We start from the raw sequence: 25,539 nt of genomic DNA on the forward strand, positions 1-25,539 counted from the left end.
CTAGTTATACTACTGAATTGAATAGGAAAACACTTTTGCTTGCAAAGAACTTTTAGGATTGGGTTTTGAGAGTGGGACTATACATTAAAGATGAACATGGGGTTCTCGACCTCTGTAGGAGAGAATCAGCAGTTAGGGAATCATTAGCATATACTTCCAACTGCTATTTTTCTCTCCATTTCCAGTTAGGCTTGTTCAGTAAGCCTGGTGAGTGACAAATGGCCTTGGGTGAAGACTTCTCAAAGGGATTCACCTAGTGTGGAATAGCTAAGAACTTCTTTTGCCGCCTACAAATTCCTTCATAGAAATATCTTGTCTCACATTCTGGGCTGTTTATTTGTTTTTTAAGGAACAAAATTTGGGTACATGAAATCAGATTCTCAATACATAAAGCTACCTTTCTAGATACCGTGTTTCTCCAAAAATAAAACCTAACCAGAAAATAAGCCCTAGCATGATTTGTTAGAATGCTCCTATTATAAGCCCTATCCCAAAAATAAGCCCCAGTTAAGAGTATCAGCCCTGGAGAGAGGCGGGTGTGGGTGGCCAGCAAAGTAGGCAGTGAATGTGTGGGGACTACCCCCACCTAGCCACCTGCCTCACATGATCCAAAAATAAGCCCTAACGCAGGGGTGTCAAATTCGTGACAATATGTTGTCATCATGTGCTGTATCACAACTTCTCCCCCTTCGCTAAAAGGGGGTGGGCATGGCCAACACATGACGCATCCAGCCCATGGGCCACAAATTTGACACCCCTGCCCTAATGGGTCTTTTGGACCAAAAATAAACATAAGACCCGGTCTTATTTTCGGGGAAACACAGTATTGTCCCCACAAATTCCCACTCATTTCCATCACCATAGTGGAAAAATGTAGATAATGAAAACATTTTGAAAACATATTAAAGTGGATGGTATGATTAATGTGTTCGCTCAAATTTGTGGAGATACAGAAGTTAGGTTTAGTATTACATTTAAGTTGTTGTAAATTTATCCCATCCTGCTCATAAGACACTTCTGGGTTGAAAGGCTTAGCCAGTGACATCACCATTGCCCCAGGGACACCCACTCCTTTCATAACCCCATCAAGGAGCTGGAGTGAGGGAGTAAGTTGCATTCATAAAAAAATGCAATATGATGTAAGGATATCATGTTTTCCATCTAAACATAGCCTTAAAAACACATCAAGGAAATTTAACTGTCAGCCATATTCAGTTTATGACTGTATGTGGCTTAGAGAGTATCCTCATCTTGGTCCTATTCCAAAATAGGAAAAGCATCACTTTATTATTCTCCATAGGAATGAATGGAGGCAATTATGCTAGATCGGGGAGTAAAGGGATAGGTCTATTGTCACTGTAAGAATCCTGAGAGAAACTTTATTTCTCATGAGATACTGGACTCTGTTCTATAATGTTTTTAGAAACAATATCCCAAAGGAAAATTAACCCTCTGATTCCTTCTTATATCCTGTTGGTGATTGCAAAAGTCAGTGAGTAGGGAGAAGGTTGAATATCAAACACATTTGCCATTATTTCCAACTGTTGATCAAGAAAAAATGTGCCTAGTTACTATTTGGGGAAATTGCCAGCCAGGCAAGAGGAGGAATCAAGCAGGGAATTATCCTTGAGTAGTTTCGTAGCTACAGGAGATCGAAGCCTGACCCTCCCCCCTCCCAAAGTTCCATGGGACCTTATCTGTTTGTCCCCAAGGGAAAGCAAGCAGTCTGTGGATTCCTATATTATAGGAAGAATATTATAAAACAATTAGTTTGAACCTTATTCGTATGGATCTAGTTGCGTGCACCTGACAACTAATTACATTTTGTTCATTTTAAGATTTTTACAAACTAGATTACTAATATTCCTAAAATTTAAAGGCCATATTTAGTATTTACATGTACTTTATAAACTTCTATGAAATGAACGTAGTTTCCAGCAGTATAATTTTTCATCTTTCTATAGTCTACAGTTTTTTACAGTGAAGCTCATCTGAAATAAAAGTTAATTAGACCTTGTGTTGTAACTAGACTCTGTAGCACTGTTACCTATGGCTGACTGGGGAATTCTGGGACTTGAAGTCCACACCTTAAAATTCTTAAGTTTGAGAAACACTGTTATAAGTGATCAAAGATGAAGTTTCTGGTCTTCTAGCTGAGTAATAGTAAATGCTATGGCTCATTATATTTTTAAGATGTTGATCAGCAATTGAATACACCATCTCTTCATTTAAGAATGACAGCAAGCAGCTCCAGAGTGCATATTCCTTCAATCAGCAATTAGCAATCATAGAAAGAGATGGTCAAATTCCTCAACTGTCTCCTCCACCAAGGGGTTTATAACTAAGCACAAAGTTCCAGTTTGCAATGGCCAACCATACAGATCTAGAGGAGGGCTGAAATAAGGTTTCTCCTCCATTCTGACACATTACTTCCCAATTAGGCTGCAAACATCCAGACAACCACTATAGAACAGAAAAGAGACACAGGCAGTCTTTCTGCTGCATCCCAAATATAGGATACACAGCATTCAATTATTTATTTTGCTTATTTGTCCAATTTCAAGACTTGACAACTCATTGATAGAATAAAATAATGCATATAAATAAAAGTAGAAGGAGATCCTAGCCAATCAGGAGATCAATATCAAACTGGATTACTTATTTATTTTATTTAATAAATAAAATAAATAAATAAAATAAATAAAATAATACTTCAAGACATGATAGCTCCAGTCATAGAATTCAGTATCTTATGAGAAATGAAGTCTTATTTAAATTGGGCTGCTATATCTAAGCTGCAAAAATCCAAATTACTGCTACACAACAGAAAAAAAGATGCTCCAGAAATTAAAACATAGAACTAAAAGGTCCATTCAAAGTTACCTGGTCCAACAACCTACTCAGGTAAAATCCTAGTAGAGAATCTCTGACAGATGAACATCCAGCCTCTGTTTGAAGACCTGCAGTACAAGAGAACTTAATACATCATTTGGTAGCTGATAATGTCAAGAAGATCATTCAATCATCTGTCTACTGAATCTACAACTATGCCTTTTGAACCTCCTAGATCTTGTGCTATATCATTTCCCATGATATGGACTGTGTTCCAGTTAATGCTTCTCAAACTAGCATTTGCTGTTTTAGCAGCTGCAACACACTCCTAGCTCATATTTAACTTATAATCAACAAGGACACTCAGATCTTCTTCATCTGCAGTGCTGCCAGCCAGTTCTCTCCCTTTTCATTTTTCCTATCCCGATACAGAACTTCCTGTTAAACTCACTCATATTCATTTCAGATTACTGTTTAATCCTGACTGTGGTAGCTCTAATTTAATCTAGAAATTGAAGCAGCACCCTTAAAAGAGTTTAATTTCCTACTTGTCCTTTACATTAGTTACATAACATTTATGGAATGGACAGATGGAGATTTATTAAACAGAACTGAGTCAGATTTCTCTTGGCTGGCAAGGCAAGAAATAGACTTCCAAGGACATATAGGTCAGATAAATAAGCTTTATTGTAGCAAAGATAATGAAGCTATTATGAAAGGATCCCAGCAATTGATGTATATCAAATGCAAGCCCTATTTATGGTAAAATCAACCTTCACATTCTTGTATGCCATTCTCCTACCTTTAGATTATAATGAATCAGGAGCCATTCTCTTTTGGGTAGAAGGGGATGTTTCCACAATGTTTCAGTAATGGGCTGATCTGATGTCGAGTTTTTGTCTGTGTTTGTATGTATGTGAGGAAGAGACAACATGTGAGAACTTGCTGTCATACTCTGACTAATCATTTCAAGATGTACAAGAATAAGAACTTGTATGATAACATGCCAGAGATTAAGGCACACATCTGGAATCCCATATGCCAGAGGGTCCCCAACCCCTGTCCATGGCCTGGTACTGCGACACAGCCCATTAGCAATGGGGACACCAAGCAACAAGTGAGCGTGTGAAGCACCATTTGTGCAAGCAGCAGGTGCACACACGAAAACATCCTCCCCACCTGCCTCTGCTGGTCCATGAAGCTGGAAAAGTTGGGGACTGCTGCGATAAGCATTCTCATAGAAAACATTTTTGTATAATTTATTTTGTCCCTAAATCACTTTAGTGTATGATTAGAAGTAGGTACGTTCAGTGGTGGGTTTCAAAAATTTTTATTACCGGTTCTGTGGGTGTGGCTTGATGGGTGTGGCATGGCTGCTTGGGCGTGGCTTGGTGGGCATGGCAGGGGAAGGATACTGTAAAATCTCCATTCCCTCCCCACTCCAGGGGAAGGTTACTACAAAATCCCCATTTCCTCCTGATCAGCTGGGACTTGGGAGGCAGAGAATAGATGGGGGTGGAGCCAGTCAGAATTTTTACTACTGGTTCTCCGAACTACTCAAAATTTCCGTTACCAGTTCTCCAGAACTGGTCAGAACCTGCTGAAACCCACCTCTGGGTACGTTGGGACTACTCCTATAGAATTGTTGTTTCTGTGACTGTACAAATTATCAATCTTGCCAACTCTTTTAGGCGGAATATAGAATCACTATTTCAAATATTAGATTTGTGCCACAAAAATCCAATCACCTTCACTTTCATCTAGTGGCCACCCATATATTTAAGGACAGATATGGTAACCCCATCAATTTCTATTTGTAGCTCTATAGAATAAAGTAAATGTCAAACAAATCTGGGGCTAGGATTTTAGGAATACTTTATGCTCATGTTATAGCAGTGGTCTTTTTTTTTTGGTTACTTGTAGGCAATGTCTTTAAATTGATATTGTTTATTTATTATCTCCTCTAATAAAAAGAACATGTTGTGGGTGCTCTCACAAATTGACAACCATGGGGATTGGCTGATTCTTGAAATGGATGCTACTAGTACCAAAAGACAAACTAGTGGAATTGCTTCCTGTTGTTATCCCTCAGCTCTCTAAGATGCTCTTTTCCATCCCAACATACTGGAATAAAGACATTTCTGATCCAAGCATAGGGTGCAAGCCACCAACTATTTTTATTTACTAATAATAACTTTGGCCGTATGTAGAGCAAGTAGACTGAATGGGCCCCAAAGGAGTTATATAGAAGAAAAATAGTTCTCTTAGGGTCAACCCTATCAGATAGACCAGACTAAAAAATCAATACTGTGAAGACCCAAAGCAACTTTTATTAGACTAGCTATCATAACAGAATCTTTGAAGTCTGAATATGGTACCATTCCTTTCTTGAGTCTGGGCTCAGGTTTCATTTCTCTGAGTGTTGCCTTGGTAGCAGATCTTCCCGTTGTCTTTCAAATCTCTTCTCTATATCCACTACTCACTTACGCTATACAAGTTTGTTCAACTGTTCTTTCCCTACATTTAGCTAGGCTTTCTTGTCTCAGAATGATATAATTCTAATACTGTCACCAACTTAGATGATTTTAACAATAGAGTAAATAAATGATGGAAAATAGGACATCATTAAGGTTCATAATGATATACTACTTCCTGAACTACAGGCAATATCCCTTAAGTACCAGCATCAGAGGAGTTATTTGTCTAAGCCTTTGATTTAGGGTGAATGGAGTACCCTTGGATTGCATTGTTTTGTTTCTCTTTTGTTCCTGTCCAGTTCCTGCCATCTTATATTCTTTTAGTTTTGTCTCTTATTGTATTTTCCTGCTTATTTTTAATGGTTTTTGCTTGTACACCACTCAGTCATTGGGAGTCAGGTAACATACAACAATAACAATAATAAATGCTATTGCCCTCCTCCCTACCCTTAACTACCATAATTAGGACTAGAATTTTGGTCGTTGGGCAAAGTGGTTGTTAAGTGAGATGCCTACATGATTGCCTCACTCAACGACTGCATTCTTGGCACTCCTGGTTATGCTGCTTAAGTGATCTACCAGGTTGTTAAGCAGATAGTGTGAAAGAGCTGCCCGTTGAAGGATTTCAGCTCCACATGAGGCTGAATCCCTCCCTTCTACTCTCAAAATTCCTACAGCTTGCCAGAGGATTTCAACTGCCTTTCCATGTCCAGAGGGGAAATCCTTCAGTGGGTGTAGAAATGGAGCTGAATTTTTTAGGATTTTAGCTCTGTTCCTGCAGCCCGACAAAGGATTTCCCTCCATTCTGTGTATGGAGGGGAAGGCCCGCTCTGGGTTGCAAGAACAGAATCAAAATCCTGAAGTTTTCAGCTCCATTCCTGCACCCTCACAAAGAATTTCAGCTTCCTTCAGTCCTGTCCACTCACAATTTTCCCTACCAGCTTTCCCATTGACTTTTTGGAGAAACCACAGAGATTGCAGATAGTGATCACATAATCATGGGGTGTTTGGCAACTGATCGTAAGTGCAAACAGGTTACCAAGCATCAAATGGGAATCATATTGTTGAGATTGTTTGGGATGAGTTTGACCCTGTGGCTCCGAGGACATGGACAGGTTATTGGGGAGGTGGAATGCCACCACATGTTTACTGGACCCGTGCCCCTCCTGGCTGGTACTGGCCACGCAGGAGGTGACACGAGGCTGGCTCCAGGGGATTACCAACGCTTCTTTGCTGGAGGGGGTCTTTCCTGCCGCCTTGAAAGAGGCGGTGGTGAGACCTCTACTCAAGAAGCCTTCCCTGGACCCAGCTGTTTTAGGTAATTATCGTCCGGTCTCCAACCTTCGCTTTGTGGAGAAGGTTGTAGAGAGTGTGGTGGCACATCAACTACCCCAGTACCTGGATGAAACTGTCTATCTAGACCCGTTCCAGTCCGGCTTTCGGCCCGGATACAGCACGGAGACGGCTTTGGTCGCGTTGGTTGATGATCTCTGGAGGGCCAGGGATAGGGGTTATTCCTCTGCCTTGGTCCTATTAGATCTCTCAGCGGCTTTCGATACCATCGACCATGGTATCCTGCTGCACCGGTTGGAGGGATTGGGAGTGGGAGGCACTGTTTATCGGTGGTTCTCTTTCTATCTCTTCGGTCGCAGACGGTGTTGACGGGGGGCAGAGATTGACCCCGAGGCACCTCACTTGTGGGATGCCACAGGTGTCGATTCTCTCGCCCCTCCTGTTTAACATCTATATGAAGCCGCTGGGTGAGATCATCAGTGGTTTCGGTGTGAGGTACCAACTGTACGCTGATGATACTCAGCTGTACTTTTCCACCCCGAGCCACCCCAACGAAGCTATCCAAGTGTTGTCCCGGTGTTTGGAAGCCGTACGGGTCTGGATGGGGAGAAACAGGCTCAAGCTCAATCCCTCCAAGACAGAGTGGCTGTGGATGCTGGCACCCCGGTACAGTCAGTTGCAGCCGCGGCTGACTGTTGGGGGTGAGTCATTGGCCCCAATAGAAAGGGTGAGCAACTTGGGCGTTCTCCTGGATGGACGGCTGTCTTTTGAAGACCATTTGACGGCCGTCTCCAGGAGAGCTTTTTACCAGGTTCGCCTGGTCCACCAGTTGCGCCCCTTCCTAGACCGGGATGCCCTATGCACGGTCACTCATGCTCTCGTGACATCTCGCTTGGATTACTGCAATGCTCTCTACATGGGGCTCCCCTTGAAGAGCACCCAGAGGCTCCAGTTAGTCCAGAATGCAGCTGCGCGGGTGATAGAGGGAGCCCCTCGTGGCTCCCATGTGACACCACTCCTGCGCAGGCCGCACTGGCTACCTGTGGCCTTTCGGGTGCGCTTTAAGGTTTTTGTAACTATCTTTAAAGCGCTCCATGGCATAGGGCCGGGTTACTTACGGGACTGTCTACTGCCACCGATTGCCTCCCACCGACCCGTACGCTCTCACAGGGAGGGACTCCTTGGGGTGCCATCCGCCAGGCAGTGCCGACTGGCAACACCCAGGGGAAGGGCCTTCTCTGTGAGGGCTCCCACCCTCTGGAATGAACTTCCCCCAGGACTCCGTCAACTTCCTGACCTTCGAACCTTTCGCCGCGAGCTTAAGACACATCTATTTATCTGCGCAGGACTGGATTAGAATTTTAATTTTAAATTTAGTTTTTAACGGGGTTTTTATTATTTTAATTATAATTTTAAATCTGGCCTAATTCAATAAGTTTTTTAATAGTGTTTTTATCTTGTATTTATTTTTGTGTTTTTATCAGGCTGTAAACCGCCCTGAGTCCTTCGGGAGATAGGGCGGTATAAAAATTTGATTAAATAAATAAATAAATAAATAAATCACATGACAACAAGGATTGGTGCAACATTTTTCAATGGTTGGTAGTGCTGTCCAATTCAAACAGCCATTAAGCAACTGGTCATTAAGCAAGGGCTACCTATATATTCTTGAACTCCTGTATGCAACCAACGCACTATTTTGTAGCACAAGAATGCTGGCTAGATGGGTTTTTTTAGCTTGATCCAGGAGCTTTTGTGTCACTAGTAGCTTTTTAAAGAGCTATGTATAAGCATTTTAACATCTGTCAAACCTAGACTGGTTTAAATTCTGCAAAGCAGAATACTGTTACTTAAAAAGACTCTGTTCCCTCAGCATAACCATTTTTTGCAAGATATTTACATTCAGTTATTATATCCTGTTAAGAAATAACTCATGCTAAGAGTGATGTACTGACTACAGGTAGGTTTCTGTGAAATTTGTCCACTCTAAAATCTCTATTTGTAATCCTTTAAATAAAAATATTCACATTTAACAAAATTGCAATAGTCCATTCACTTTGTTATTATGGAATCCAAAAATATTACAATGAATGTAATAATACAACAAAATATGGTGTAAAGGATGTATACATATTATATATTCCATGGGTACTCATTGCCTTAAGACTGTAAAACTTAAAGGGGCTGATAGAAGACTAGCATGTTTTATATTGCATATGTCCAATGTAGATATTATATAGTTTTATAGCAGCATAAAGAGAACATTAATACATTTACTCTACATTAGTTATAAAGTAAAAGAAAAGAAAGGAAAACCATTAAGAATTTGTTTTTTCTTTCAGTTAATGTCCACAGGGTATAGTAAAAAAAAATATGGGCAGAACTTTCCTCTCACTATCACAGTTGCCATCTTGATTTTTTTGACCATGTTTTGTGGTTACCCCTGCTTCTTTCTGTTTGTTGATCAAGTAGGATTTGAAACATTACAACACACCTTTTTATTTTATTATTATATGTAGGTGTTTGCTACATTTAACATGATGAAAGAGAAGCAAAACTTGTTTAAAGAGTCATACTGGGTTCCCACCCTCCATGCCATTACTATCACAGTTTAAATAATGCATTTTGACTCTACACAACAAATGGAAAAGTAGCCCATTGCTTCATCTCTGGGTTCATGACTGAAATCTACAGCAATTTCGTGTTAATCTATGGCTGAGAAGTGAATATTTAACAAAGCTTATTGCATATCTTTATAACTCTGGCAGTCCATTCTGGCTAATAAATAAGTATGCTAATGATGTTTCTAAACTCTACTTCATAAAGCAAATAGAAATAGGACATGCTGAATACTTTCTTCTTTGTGGAAAATACCACTAACCACAATTAACACTTAGAGAATGGTATTTTTGAAGTGTATGAGCTACTGCAGAACCAGCTACTGTTCCGCTTAATTTACTTTTTGAAGAGATTTTATACTTTATAACTGTACGATCAGGAAATATTTAAATGCATCATAGATCATTGTTATATATTGTGATTATGTGCCTCAGCTTGCAACCCAGTTTTTAACTCAGTATTTCTGTCAGCCTTATTAAATAGACCAGGCAGAAAACATGACCAGATGAGCTAATTCTACTTTATTGCAAGGTTAAATTAACAGAATCTTGCAAGTCTGAAAATTCTTCTTTCTCCCTCCATCTCCTTTACACCCCAAGTAACTAGGGATGGTCTCTTCTGAGTCGCTTGCCCCGCCCACATTCCTGCGAAGGACTAAGTTGGCTTTTATCTGACTATTCCGTTGACTAAGTTTTCTTGCCCTTTCTTCCAAAGTAATTCCTACATGCCATTACAGTTTTTCAACTTTGGCAACCTGAAGATAAGTGCACTTCAGCTCACAGAATTCTGGGTTTAAAGTCCACTCATCTTCAAGTTGCCGAAGTTGAAAAACATGTTAAATTATTAGCTAGTATCAAACACTGAGATTTTTCTAGAGCCCTGTAGAAAGAGGTGATAAAGCAATTAGCGATAAACTAATTGATTGAAATTGAAATTGAAAAGCCAAGTGATTGCTCAAATTCCTAATAATAGCAGCTTAGTAAATAATATATACAACGAGTCAGGAAAAGCACTGCTACGTCCACGAAGTCACTAGCGTAGTTAACAAGCAGCATCAAATAACCAAATAAAAGGGTGGGAAGGAAGTTCTGTGCAAATGACAGGATGCAAGGTAACATAGATGTGAGCAGAATTAAATACAAGAAAATAAAGGGTGTAAAGATGGATTTCAGAACCACATTGCTATTAAAACCAAGAAGAACAAAAATGCAAGAAAAGTAGGGAGGCAAACAGGCAGATCAACAGGCAGTTGATCCATTGAGAGATGATAGAAATAAATGAATGCTAAAGGGGAAGGTAGCAGGAAATATTAGTGATTTTTTTTTTTACTTATGTAGGCTATACAAGAGGCTTGCCTGAAATGACATTTTCAGGAAAATATGTTTAAAACATATATGCTCATCACACTACTCGCTTTCAGAATAAGCAATGTTAAACAGAATTCAGGGAAAGAATAACAAAAGTTCAAGATACAAGCTATAAACTCCCTGAGTCCCTAGGGAGATAGGGCGGTATATAAATATGAAAAAATAAATAATAAATAAATATAAATAAACAAAGTAATTTGCAGGACCACCTCTCCCAATGGACAGGTCCTGTTCCTGGAGGGTATCTGCCTGGAGGAGAGAGTGGGAAGGCTCCAGGTCCCTTTCCTTAATATGCCATCTAGCGCAGGGGTCCCCAACCTTGGCAATTTTATGTCTTGTGGACTTCAAGCTTCCAGTGCAAGCTGGCTGAGGAATTCTGGGACTTGAAGTCCACACGTCATAAAACTGTCAAGGTTGGAGACCCCTGATCTAGTGTGATCTAAGCAGCGTGCCTTTCCTGCAGCAGCCCCTGCCCTGGGGAACACCCTGCTCCCCGAGATCCAGTAGGTCTCCACCTTATTAGCCTTCCAAAAGCTCATAAAGAGTTGACTCTTCCCTCAACCACCGGAACAGAATGAGGTTGTAGCCTGAAGATGATGCTTTTGCTGCATTGAAAGAGAATCATTGAGGCATCAGACTTTTGCTTTTATCATTGTTATTGCATTTTGGCATTTACTGCTGTTCTGAGCCACTCAGGATTGTGTCTTTTAAGCCATAGAGATCTTTTAAATAAACAAACAAACAAGAAATTCTAGTTTATGCCAGTCATTACGTACTTTCCATAGCTCCCTGTCCTTGCAAACTATCCTTGTTTCTTTCATGCTGTGCACTGCTACATATACTTTTAAACTTCTCACATCTCTTTTTTGATGAACTCAGTATAAAACTCAAGGTATTTAGTATTCCCCCTTCTTCTTGGCCCATTGGTTCCTTTATATCTTTGTTTTCTAAATCAATCCTTTCTTCTCGGTCATCACACCTCGATCACAATTTGTGTATTTGGCAACTGATTATAATTGTGACTGTTGCAATACAGGCAGTCCTCAAATTACAGCCACAACTGAGTCCAAAGTTTTTGTTTCTAAGTGAGTTTGCCCCATTTCATGACTTTTCTTGCCACAGTTGCTAAGTGAATCATTGCATTTGTTATGTTAGTAACATGGTTGTTAAGTGAATCTGGATTCCTCATTGACTTTGTTTGTCAGAAGGTCGCAAAAGGTGATCACATGACCCCAGGACACTGCAACTGTCATAAATATGAACCAGTTCCCAAGCATCTGACTTTGATCACATGACCATAGGGATGCTGCAACAGTCGTGTGAAAAACAGTCATAAATCACTTTTTTCAGTGTCGTAACTTTGAATGGCCATTAAATGAACTGTTGTAAGTGGAGGACTATCTGTATTCCACAATCACACAATCACCATATGTGACTCCTGGCTTCCCACAAGTAAAATCAATGGGGAAACCGGCAGAAAATTGTTCCCACTTTCTATGCTTTTTCTCTCAAGAACTCCTACCTAGCATTGGGATCTCAAACTCTATAGCACCCACCTATACTCTGTAGCACTCACCTATAGCAACCAACCACCCATACTCTGTGGTGCTGGCCTATGGCATCCACCTACCTGTATTCCATAGCATGCCCACCTGCCAGCCTGCTTCCCTTGGATACAGTTCCAGCACTTCTTCCCATGTCACAATCAAATGATTTCCTTACTTAACGATCTATGTGGTCCTTGCTTAACAATGGCAATGAGGACTGCTGTGATTGCCAGCATTAAACAAAGTGGTTTGTATCATTGCACTTTATGAGTGTTTTACTTAACAAACAGAAATTCCAGTCCCAATTGCCATCATTATCCAAGGATTTACCTGCATGGTCTCAGTCATTTCAACAGGCTGCTTTCATATTGCAAACTCACTTTTGTATTCAGTCCACATTAATTGAGTACTTATTTATTCTTGACATTAAACTCTTCTTGTTTTACATCATGCAGTTCTAAGCTACCCTATTCCTATGGCATTCAACTTTTATGTTGCTCCTGGAATACCACTTCTTCTGGAATATATTATTTCCATATAATAAAACATCTTTTACACAACCATTTCCACAAACATTCATTCCTTGCAACAAAATGTATGCATTTGAACATCTTAATTTTCTTCCATCTATTTTCCCTTCTTTAGTAAATAGTCTACACACATTCAGGTACATGCTCGGAGGTGATTTTTTTGTTTGTTTTTGCCATATATATATACATAACTTGCAATCATAATTCCATTTTCTCTGTCAAACACACCTACTTTGAGCTTTTGTACATTAATTTTCAGATCCATGCTCTTCTTGAATCATATAAACCATCTAATATCTGCTGCAAATCATTCAGGATTTCAGCCAACAACACAGCATTATCTGCATAGAAAACGATATGGATATTCATGCCTCAAACAACACATCTCTTGACATTACTACAAGCATTCTTTATGTATTTATCCATAAATATGTTAACCATGGAGACATCACATATCTTTGGCTTAGTGTTTGTTCAATGTTGAGCTATTTGCTAAACAGTCCGTTTATTCTCATAGATGCTTTAATTCCAACATTTTCTGCTCTTATCACATTCGGCCATCAATCTTCAACTCCACATTTACACAAAGCATTCCATAATTCAAGCATTCTCTTTAGCTTACACATTCTTTAAATAACAAACGTTCAGTAAAATCTCTTGCATTCTTTCATTTCTCAATGACCTGATGAAATAAAGCCACAATACATTCCCCATATTTCACTTATTGTGATCTGTTCTACACTTTCAGTTAGAATTCTGTCTAACACCTTCACAATTACACTTAAAAACTAATCATCCTATGTTTTTGCTATCTTTCCCCTCCTATGGAAAAAATTGGATAATTGCAATGCACTCTACATGGGAATACCCTTGAAGAGCATTTGGAAGCTACAATTGGTCTATAACGCAGAAGGCCCCCATTTCCCCTCCAAACCCTTGGTTTTTTAGTTAGTTAACTAGAATTAATTTTAATTCATTTTATATTTATAATTGTTGTTATATGTTGTTTTATCTTGATGTAAGCCATTCAAAGTCCCTGAACCACAAGATGAGTGGCAAATCAATCAATCAGTCAGTCAGTCAAGTGACATTCTCTCAATTGCCATCTTCATATGCCCATTGCTACTTCAGAAGTAAAGTAATTCCATATTTTACCATTTTTCAATTAACATTGGATCTACAGCCTTATGATTTTTTAATATTCTCATAGCATCCATGTCTTCCTGGGCACTAAGATTTGTAGTATTTCTTTTAATTCTGTTCATCTACAGATCATTAGCCATGCCATACAACAGGTGTGTCAAACTCAAGGCCCAATGGGCCAGATGTGGCCCACGGGGCTGGTCTGGAAATAGCAAAGGACCGGCCCACGGTGCCTCTGCTAGCAAAAATGGGATGGGGCATGCCCCCCCGCAACATTTTTTGGCCTCCGGAGTTGTCCAGGAGGCCATCCAGGCCCAAAATGGGGCCTCCGGAGTTGTCCAGGAGGCCATCCAGGCCCAAAATGGGGCCTCCAAAGTGCTCCAGGAGGCCTTTCAAGCCCAAAATGGGGCCTCCAGAGTGCTCCAGGAGGTCATGCAGGAAGCTGTCCAGGCCCAAAACGGGGCCTCCAGAGACATCCAGGAGGCCTTCCAGGCCCAGAACAGAGTCTCTGGAGTCATCCAGGAGGCCTTCCAGGCCCAAAACGGGGCCTCCCAAGTGGTCCAGAAGGCCGTCCAGGCCCAAAACGAATTTTGCAGGATTCTGCTACTAGCCAATGTCAATAATTTATAGTTCTAGTCTTCCTATGGAGTCAGTTTCTTGATCTGGTCTCTCTCATAAGGTGATTGAGTAGATCAAGTAAGTATTAAAAAACAAAAATTCCAGAAATGTATGCCTCCATATTTTTATAAGTTTTTATAAAACCATGTCTGTGTAGGTGCAGTTCTTTGCCACACCCATCATGGCCACGCCCACCCCACACCCCCACCAGCTCTCCAGGGTCAAACCCACTCCTGATGTGGCTCTCAATGAAATTGAGTTTGACACCCCTGCCATACAAGATATATCTTCCAGCAGGACCTCACTTCATCTTCATTCCAAATCTTTCATCACTTTTATTTTTAATCCTATTCATTCTGCTGGAGAATGTTTTCACTTCTGAAACAAAGTGTATCCCTGTCCCACTTATAAATCTTTATTTATAAATCTTAATTGTTCTTTGTTCTTGTTTTTTAAATGCATTTCTTCCAGTGGTCTTTTTCTTTTTCTTTCTCAGCACAGCATGCAATATCTTCTTCTCATCTTTATTTTTATAGCAGTAATTCCCATTTGCGCTTTTGCCCTCATCCATAGCTTCTTCCACTTCACCACTCTACCAGAATCATTTTCAAGCTTTTATTAGCATTTTTGGCATTCTGTAATATAATTCTTTTATTGCTGTTCCAATCTTTTATTTCAGAGTTCCTTTTTTATATTGACATGAACATCTTTTTGCAGTTATTTTAGTTTCACTCTCTTTTCTTCCGCTTCTTTCTTTTTTCTTCCATTCCCATTTATCCCCTAGATCCCCTATTAGCATTACCGAGAAATGGACTGTCTTACATTAAAAAAATTCTCATCTACCTTTGATCTTCACTAATTGTTTCATCCTTTTATGTTCATTTTTCCCATGTGTATACTTTAAATAAACTTACATTTAAACATATTCAAACAAACGTAACTTTTTCTAAAAATTACTCGGAATGCTGTCATCATTCTCATTAATTCTTGGATTTCCAAATATCTTAATCACTTTTTCTGTGCTATATTATCTTCTTTCCAGCAATCCATTTCTGTCACCTAATTTAATAATGTTTTCCTCTAGATTACATTCAGATAGAAAGTTATATTTTTTCCCCAATCTCATCTGTGGTTCTTCCATTCTTCACTGGACTGTAACATATAATTCTGACTAACCAATGAAGTTATACTTCATAGTTATACTTCATATAGTGTGAGTTATACATGTACATTAAACTCACAGTGGTCTGTACAGCACCAAATCATACATTCTAACATATATTTTAGCCTTTCATAATCAAACCTACATCTTATTTTGCCCATATAGACTAGCCGTATTTATTCTGTGCAAACCAGGATCTTTAATGTAGAGACTATTCTGCAAACCAGAATAGTGATGTTGTAAGCATGCCACCAAATAAGTAGGCATCATTTATTGACCATATACTCTGGATGCAAAAAACATTGTTCAAAATAAAATGCTCAGGCGTATGATAAGCTTTTGCTGAAGAAGAATCAATATAGCTTCTGGAAAAGTGAGTCCTGTATCAAAAATCCTTTAGCATTCTTTGAGAATATAAACTAGCTTGTGGATCAGAGTCTTGTTGAAAGTACTGGTCAATTGGATTTTGAAAAGGATTTAAACAGTTTTTCTCACCAAAAGCTTCTGAACAAACAACATAGCAGTGGCTTAAGAGTATTCTTATGAAAAGGGGAAAGATGAAGAAACAAGAGAAATCATAGTAGGAGAAACCAATATAGACCCAATAAATTATATTATAATTGGTGGTTTTTAATTCTGAAAGAGAAGCAAGAAAAAGCCTTAATTTGTTCATGATGCCAAATAATTTAAGATGGCTGAAACAATAATGAACAGCAAATGGTTGCTTAACTGGGAAAATATTTAATTATTTATTTAGATTTATGTGCTACCTTTTGTAACAGAAGCTCAAGATATCAAATTATTATTATAAAGTTGAATGTATTTCAGGATGAATCAGTGAGAAGTGATGCAAAAACTTCTAAATTCACAAATTAGATTAGAGTCTATTAAACAAGATGTAGCAACAGTCTTATCTAAACAATGCACTTCCATATGTTCATATAACCTCTGGCAGAATTTGCTTGGAGGTGGTTTGGAGAAAGATTAAGAATGTTTAGGGGCAGAAATCATTTAATTAATTCATCCACTTTAACCAGTCAAATTTATACACATTTTTCTTTTTCTTTTTTTCACCTTTATAAGTAGTTTAATATTAGTTAATTTGGTTAATTATCCCAATTTATTTTTGTTCATTAATTTTAAAAGAGCCCAATGATCTGTTTTCAGTAATTTTTGATGGTTTCTTTCACTTCCTCTGTTAAGGCTTTAGACTTTAAATTTTCAATTTGGACATTTTCTAGAATCTCAGTTTATAGAAGATATTAGATATTTATAGCCTCCAATCAGTGCCTTTTCCATTTATTATGTTCATGTTAAATTTTCTAGTGATATGAACTTTTCATATGTAAAGACAGTTTAAAAAATGGTTGCTGTCCTTAAGAATATGCATAATTTGTATGTATGTATGTTTGTGTGTGCTGGCTTTTTCCCATACTTTTCACTGATTCCCTGGATTAGGATGTGGTCAAAATCAGATTGTTTTATTTGAAGAACTATTTGCTGTAAGGACTGAAGAAACGGGCTGTAGCAGGAATCAGCAGAACTATTACTCTAAAGCAGGGTGGTCAAACTCACATCGTCACAGCGGCATCATGTGATGTATCGTGACTTTTTTCCCCTTCACTAAACCAGGTGTGGGCGTGGCCAGCGTGTGATGCATCCAGCCCACGGCCACAAGTTTGACAGCCCTGCTGTCGTGTCCCACTCCTCCGCTGACGGCCGGGTCAGGGAAATCCGAATCAGGCTTGCCTCTGCAGCTCTGCCCAAAGTCCTAGCAAAGTCCTCAGAGCAGGCAGGAGACCAGAAAGTGACTTCAGCAAGATAAGTTCGACTTTGCCTGACTCAGAGACTGCCAGAAAGCAGATCCTTTATATAGGCCATGGGGTGTGGCTCCATGACTCAGCACTCATTAAGGCCTGCCCCTCCCTTCCTTCTGTTGCCTCCGCCTTTCCAGTCTTCTGATGTGAGTGTCACTCCAATCAGCAGCTGTTGGAAATAAACTTTCCTCAGGCTCACATGCTGTGGAGGAGGGGGAGGGGTCTAGCTGCTCCGTTTGCCTAGGCATGGAGCCAGGGCTGGGGCTGGGGGTTGCTCCCTCCTCTGCAGCCTGCTTGGGCATGGAGCCAGGGCTGGGGCCGGGAGATGCCCCCTCCTCAGCCTGTCTGGGCATGGAGCCAGGGCTGGGGCCGGGAGGACATTCTTCAGCGTTCAGAAGCAGATAAGCAGACCCCGGCTGCGGTGAGACCGGGCAAGACACAACACCTGATCTAAAGCATTAAAGTTACTAGATGATGTTGAAATTGGAATTAGAATTTTAAGGGCAGAGCAAAACTGTAGTGTTATTTCCATTTTTAAAAATACCAATTTATGAACAATTATGGATGTTACAGTATAAATCGTAGGTGTCAATCTTTCAGTTTTCAGATAGACTGTGCAAATGTCTCAGTTCACAAAATTTATTTCAATCATGACTGTTAAATAAGAGCAGGTGAAGACAAATACCTAAAGGCAGAAACACTAGAGCTTGTTGGTTCAGGACCCTGGATAGTTATAATAGATATTTATCTAGAGAGGCCTTAGGTTCTGAATTGAGTACCTTGGAGAGCAATTCTACAACTAAATATCAGAAAAAAACAACTGGCAGGATTTTATATGCTGATAGGAAAAGCCTAGCAGCTCTGAAAATCTGGTATCATGTTTTAAAGGGCCAAATACTCCAGCATTCTTTTCTGCAGTTGCTAGCTTTTTCTCAAAGTGCAGACAGAACTAATGAGTAAGGACTTTGGTGTAAAATGTTCTTCAGAATTTTCCAAGAACATTGAGTGACTCAAAATCTACAGGCCTTGCTTTTTTCTGGGATTTATGTGGAGAACATTCCAAGCTAGAGATAGATTAAACAGGTGCCAGGAATCAGCTCTTCATGTTCTTCAGAAATGTTGCTACAAATTTCCAGTATTTGTAGCCCTGGGCTATAAAAATATCTATAAGCATTGAAAGAAAATGCCATATTTCTACATATTCAATATTTTTTAAAAAATATTGTCTTTTAATGGAAAAATAAAATCTGTTATTTATTATTTAAGCCATTTGCACATAATCCTAACTAGCTCTTAGCAGTAAGAGAATGTTCATGGAAAAAGCTTATTCGAAAAAGGTAAGTTTGTACATTAATTTAAAATGGTGGGTGTACTTCTACACCTTTTTTGTATTTGTCATTAGGTAGATATTTAAGTTGCAATGGAGATTTTAATCTTTGCTGATAATCAGTCACCCTTGTCTCTTAATCTTTTACTGTCTATCCCTTCAATTTATCAACATACATCTAGTTTTGACAGGCCCAGGAGATTTTGAAGCTGGTCATGCTCATGTACTTTTTGACAATGTGCTTTCTGACTAGACAATAGAACTCTGCTGTTTCCCCACTGCTACTCACTCAATTTTCTGCTTCCTACCATCTCTCTGTTAAAAGCCTTTTTAATGGAAAATAGGTTTTAAAGGTTTGGGTTTCTCACTTTGTTGACTTTGTATGCCAGAAGCCCATAATTATTATAGATATGTAATTAATGAAATAATTTTAAATGTAGAATATTTCTTCCAGTTTCATAATAATAATGATGAATACATCTTTCTTGTCATGGTTTTGTTTGCATTATATGTCTACAGAGTTACTATTATGAGTTCTGTGTCTCTCATACAATTGGTGTAGGCAATGCAGGCCAGATGAAACAGCTTGGCAACTATATTAGGTCTTACTTCATTATTTTATAATAATATAAAATGTTACACTGTTTTATAATGAATGCCTAATCCAAAGTAAATTAAGGACAGACAATGTTGTAAAAAATTGTCTAACTGCATTAAGTGCAGATGTCAATGATAGTATGATCACAAGCAGCAGTTTCATTTCAGTCTTAGATTATTATTTGTAAATATTAACCTGCCTTATTTTCTTCAGAACTTTCTTCCTTGCACTTGCTAAATGGATGTTGCTTTTAGCAGATTCATTAATATCTCCTTAGAACAGATTGTGCTTTTCAATATGAAAAACAGAACTTGAAACATCATTAATATTTTAATTGGCAAGATTATATATTTAACTTGCACATTTTAACCGATTTTTAGTGTTTAATATGAATTTTCTCCCTGTCGTCTTTTTTTTAATCAGGGATAGGTTTTATTATGACTCTTCACATATATTGGTTTTCTAGTCTACAGGAGCTGTAAAACGATAGGTAGAATTTTGAAAGAAAATAATAATTATAGTTTATAATATGTAGTAACAGCTAAGAAAGCATTTTATCTTCTTTGTTCTTGCTCTGTGTTGTAAAATACTCTCACTTTTCCACACAGTAAAAGAATAGTTTTCCTTCATAATGCCATAGAATTTTAAATGAAGCTGAGTAAAGTATGATTCATTCTATAATAGCAGTAAGGAGCATCCTTGCCACTCAGCAAAGTAAAACCACCCACTTCTGAGGTAAATGAAGGGAATTAGGGATGTCTCAGTCATGCAAAACTCAAGGTGTTAACCTTGAGAAAAGGATTACATAGTTTGGGCTATTCTGGAATAGAGGCATCAAAATGCATCTCATCACTATCCATAGGATAGAAGGTGATGTGCTTGTTCATGCTATGTTTGCAAAAAGGGATAAAAAGCTCCCATCTCCATAGTTTTTCTAGATAAAATCACATATCTGGCAGTGGATTATTTTTTCACTCTAAAAATGAAAGTATGTATGAAATTTAAAAATAGTTAAGATATTTGGATAGAGAAAATGTGTTTGGGTTGTTTGCCAAGCATAACAGCTATGAAGAAACCTAATATAACCATTGGCTAATGAAGAGGGGAGAAATCTTGGAAACACATAAAACTAGTTAGAAGCAAGCCACATTCAGTTCACTGGTACTTCTGAGTGAAAGTTTGCAATGCAATTGTGTACTTACATAACCTGTATCAATAGTTAAAATTGTTTTCATTCAAAAATTACTGTTCCCATTTATTACAAGTACCTTCTGGGTTTTCTATGTTTCTTACACCAATCTTTTCTTGCTAATTTTATGATAATAATGATGTCATTTAATGAAGAATGACCTTTTAATTGAAAGGCTGTAAATTCATTTTCTACAGTGTACACCGAAGCAAATTAAAATAAACATAGGAGCAAGCCTTTTTATGTTGCATTTCCAATCTGATCAAGCCATTACCAATTCCTTAGCTGATTATTTTTATATTCTTTTAAAGCACACAGGTATCATTGGATTAGTATTTACATTTATTATGTACAAATCAGACAAAGACTGGACTTTTACTGATTAAATGGGAAATGATCAATGTTGGATTAAAAATAACGCATCTGTAATGCTGTCCCTTAAAGAAGTCTTCCTAAAACAGTAAGAAGAATCTGAATGGGCTAACACAGCTCAAATGAATCTACTGTATATTTTTAAAATGAGTCATATTCCATATTTTCTAGATTGTAATAAAATGAAGATATAAACAAAGTACTTTGTCAGGCATTTTATGCCAGTTTTCATTTTGCTGATCGTGTTACCATCTAAAAGAAAAAATAGCAAAAGACTTCTTTTCAAACTAGTATTTTAGATATTGAGAAACTATGAGAGGAGAAACTATAAAAGTCCTTAGAGTAAGAATAAACAACTATTTTAATGAAAATGGAATTTAGACTATATATCTTAAATTGCTTAACCTGGTACTTAGAAATCAATGGAACAAATCCCAGTGTCCAAAGATTGCTGTTGTGCTGTCTATAGCAGCACATAGTTATAGAACTATCAAAAGAATCAAATAATTATTAGGGTTGGATGCAGATATTTCAAACAGGCATAAAGTATTGAAGTTCATAATATGTATTTGTACAGTGACAGCAATAATCAATAAAGTCTATAATCTAAAACAGTAACTCTGCTTTGTGCTGTTAGCATCATGCATCTCTATCACAAACACTTCACACCCAATGGAAATTTTCCATATCCTTTAAACTTCTGCATGCTAATACTGTCTATTTGGTTGTTAGACAAATAGAGCAAGCTTTGCTGACTTCATTTTTATTCTTGGCAGCATGTTTTTATCATAAGGCAGATAGTCATTAATTTACAGAATCAACGCTGGGAACAGCTTTTGTGATCTCATATTAAATTTTCCCCTGAATCCGCCCCTTGGCAAAAATTACTCACATCGTTAAAAAATATTTAATTAGGCTGTAGTTTATACCCATCTCACTGGGGAAATGTTGGAATTAATATGATTTGCATGAATTCTGTTTCTCTTTTTCTGCTAGAGATTAGTTTTGAATTCAGTTCAGAGGGTCATTGACACTGCCAAGGACTCACAATCGTGAAGGTCAGACAGGTAGCAAATATACCCCATGGGCAGTTTCCCTGAAAAGACAGCTCAAAATTACTTTTAATTATGGGTTATCTGAAAGGCTATTTTCTGTTTTTATTTTCAACTCAGTTCATATCTAAGGCAGCACTGATTAAGCTCATATGAAAATCTGTTTGTATATTTGCTTAAATAACAGCTAAAGTTAACTTTAAATTTTGAAGCGAGTAAAAATCTTTTGACTATGATTCTAAAAGAAAATGAAAGAGGAAATTAAAAAATAATGCTGAAGGATGTGAATTATGATTACGCCTTCCTTAACGGTGCATCTAGTTGATCTACTGTCCCTTGTCAGATTAGATAGAATGTTTAGGTATGCATTATCTTATTTATTATTTCAAAAGTAGAGGGAAGACCCCAAGGGGTTAAATTCATTTGCATTGAGAGACAGAGAGGGAAAGAGTATTTAATGGAATATTTAATTAATAATCTAATCAATTAATCTCTGTTACATAAATGGTGAAATCTAATTCGTCTTTGCAGCTATATCAATAAAAGAAAAAGTGGGATGGCTGCCCAGTTATCAGCATAATGGGAAACTATTACAGATACTAAGAAAAAGTGCATTAATTCTTCAGCTAGCCAGAAACCAACAACTTTAATAAGGAACTTTTGTAGCTTTGACAAATATAGTATGTCTGCTAGAACTAGATTATGTGCAGTTTACTTTGATATATGTTGGTGTTAGTTATAAAGTATAATAATTTTAAAAATAAATTATTATGCAAAGCATTTAAAACATTTTTTATAATAGATCAAGAATGCTAGTGAATTGATGGGGTATTTCAAGCTTGCAAATAAATAAGAATTAGGAAGAAACAATCTATGTGTGTTTGTAGGTCAATCTTTCCTTGCTAACTGCTAGGAGTTGTGATTAATGTGATGAATTTGTATTTTTGAAAATATAATCAGCACCCCTATTTTTAAAGCTGGGTCCCTTTAGAAAAATTATTGCTAAATAATTTAAAATATTTTAAAATAACAGATACAGAAATAAATTATTTTCATTTCTGTAAATAGTGTTTTAGTAATTTTTTCCTGAATTAAAAATTCTGTGAAACATCTTGCAGACCTGTATGTAAAGGAAAAATGGCTACAAAATATAATTTAAATGTCCAGGAATTTGAAAAATGGGATATCAAATTAGATAAAAGATTAAATTTATAATCTTTATTGACTTGGGGGAAAAATCCACTTGGAACTTAGTGGATAAATACCACTTAAATAAATCTCATGGGTTTACTTCTAAATAACTAAATAGAGAATTAGTATTATTTAATTTAACTGAATTTACTCCTAGGAGATATTTGATATCAAGTTGTTCTGTTAAAGTATAAATTTACACTCAGATATATTGCTATCTTATAGATAAGCATCTATGAGACTTTTGCCCATGGATAATAGAAACAGCTGAAGTCTTGAAATTTAAGAATATACACATAAAAAACTGTGTTAACTCATTGCTACTGCTGAAGGTCCCATATTATTTAGAGATACTATGATTTTCTTGTTATTCTACAAAAATTAAGTGATTTGTTGCTTTTAGAATACAAATCTTCTCCTTGAAAAATATCAGATCCTTTTCTGATGCTTCATTTTATACTATACTTCATTTTATCATCTCATTGTCTCCTGAGATTTATTTATTTATTTAAGAAAATTTATATGGCTATCCAACTCACTCTCAGTCGACTAGTTATACTTACTATTATGATTTCTGGCAAGAAAAAACAGCATTTTTTTTGGGTGACGCACAAAATTGTCCAAACTTACAGGTATTAATTATGCATATTATGTAGAAAAATAATGCTGCTAACCTTGCCAGCAGGCAGATTTCTAGTCAGTAAATAGCATCCCTCTCCCGCAGTGACAGATTGAATTCTTTTCCCTGTAGGTGACAGCAATCCTGACCACTCTCACAAAATTACATTGCCAAAAAGTCAAAACAAAAACTGCCTTTATTCTCATCTCAACTCTATTTGTGGCGAGGTCCTATTTTGTATATACATTGCTTTCCCTTGTTCGGTGGGTCCCTCATATTAGCTGTATTTTGCTCAATATGGTTCTATGAAAAATCATAGGGTTCTTCTCATGTTCAAGCCCCTAAATATTTTGTATCAAAAGTGAACAAAGCATATGAGATACAACTGCACTAAATAGATATACACGGTTCTTCATCTTTCACCCCATCAGTGGTATTTATGAGGGAGAGGGATAAAATTCTTTGAAGAGTAGAACCAGAATAAGTGGAACAACTTGCCTGCAGAAGTTGTGAATGGTCCAACACTGGAAATTTTTAAGAAAATGTTGGATAGCCATTTGTCTGAAATGGTGTAGGGTTTCCTGCCTGGGCAGGGGGTTGGACTAGAAGGTCTCCAAGGTCCCTTCCAACTCTGTTATTATGTTATATTAAAAATTCTGACTGGCCCCGCCCCCATCTATTCTCTGCCTCCCAAGTCCCAGCTGATTGGGAGGAAATGGGGATTTTGCAGTAACCTTCCCCTGGAGTGGGGTGGGAATGGAGATTTTACAGTATCCTTCTTCTGCCATGCCCACCAAGCCATGCCATGCCCACCAAGCCACACCTACAGAACCGGTAGTAAAAAAATTTGAAACCTACCACTGATCCTACCCTGATATACTTATATCCCCCGCCCCCAACCCAAGTGCATAACTCACAGGATTTTCATAATGATGTCATTTTGTGAATTGCCCCCATCCACTCTCTTTACCTCTCCTTTCATGGATACCCATCTTGAACTAAACTAAACTACACTTTTAGTAAAATATGACACTTCTCTGAATCTATAAATCTAAATCTCCGTTGAAAATGCAAACAGCTTTTGTTTTAAATGCTGTGTAGTTGGTATGAGTTAAAAATTAGATGAATTCACTTTTGTTTTGAGGATGAGCTTTCATTTTACAACTCAGTCCTGTGTGGTTGAGAGTTGGCTGGTGTATAACACACTGTGCTAGGGTAATTTTGCTAATGCAGTATGATAACTATGTTCACTTCTCAAGCTTCCCCAAGATGTTCAGATAATGGAAGGACACAGGATGAATGTTGCTGCACTGACAGTGTTCATTCTAGCAAATACATATCACGTTAATGTTCAGAACCATTATGCAACACTGCAGAGATGTTAAAAAGAGTACATTCATAGACAGATGCACATCTTTATACATCCATTTTTCCAATATAGCCCTTGCTACCTCAACATCTATGTTAAATTGAACAACAGAACAGACAGATGACCATTAGAAGACAGATGACCATTAGATGGCAGCAAGAATTACAGAAAATGTAATGCCATCTAGTGGCCATTTGTATTTTTGCAGCCAGTTTAGGGAAATTCAGTCACAAGTAGCTGGTTATGTTGCCATCTGTAAACCTGTACATAATTATTTATCCATCTACATTCTTTTCTTCATCATGAAATGCATATTATGGGATGAATTCCACTTTAAAATTTTAGAACTAAATTAATTGGGAAGCTGACTTCCATAATAGTTCCTGTTTTTTTTAAAAAAAATATCTACCTCCCAAT

General features: G+C 37.7%; 1 protein-coding gene across 3 annotated transcripts in view; it reads left to right on the top strand.

Annotated features, from left to right (window-relative positions):
• NPAS3 (neuronal PAS domain protein 3) overlaps positions 1 to 25,539 on the top strand; it is an 805,304-nt gene that overhangs the window by 636,821 nt on the left and 142,944 nt on the right. The window lies entirely within an intron of this gene.

This window comes from Ahaetulla prasina, chromosome 1 (assembly GCF_028640845.1).
Source record: "Ahaetulla prasina isolate Xishuangbanna chromosome 1, ASM2864084v1, whole genome shotgun sequence".
Lineage (NCBI taxonomy): Eukaryota > Metazoa > Chordata > Lepidosauria > Squamata > Colubridae > Ahaetulla > Ahaetulla prasina.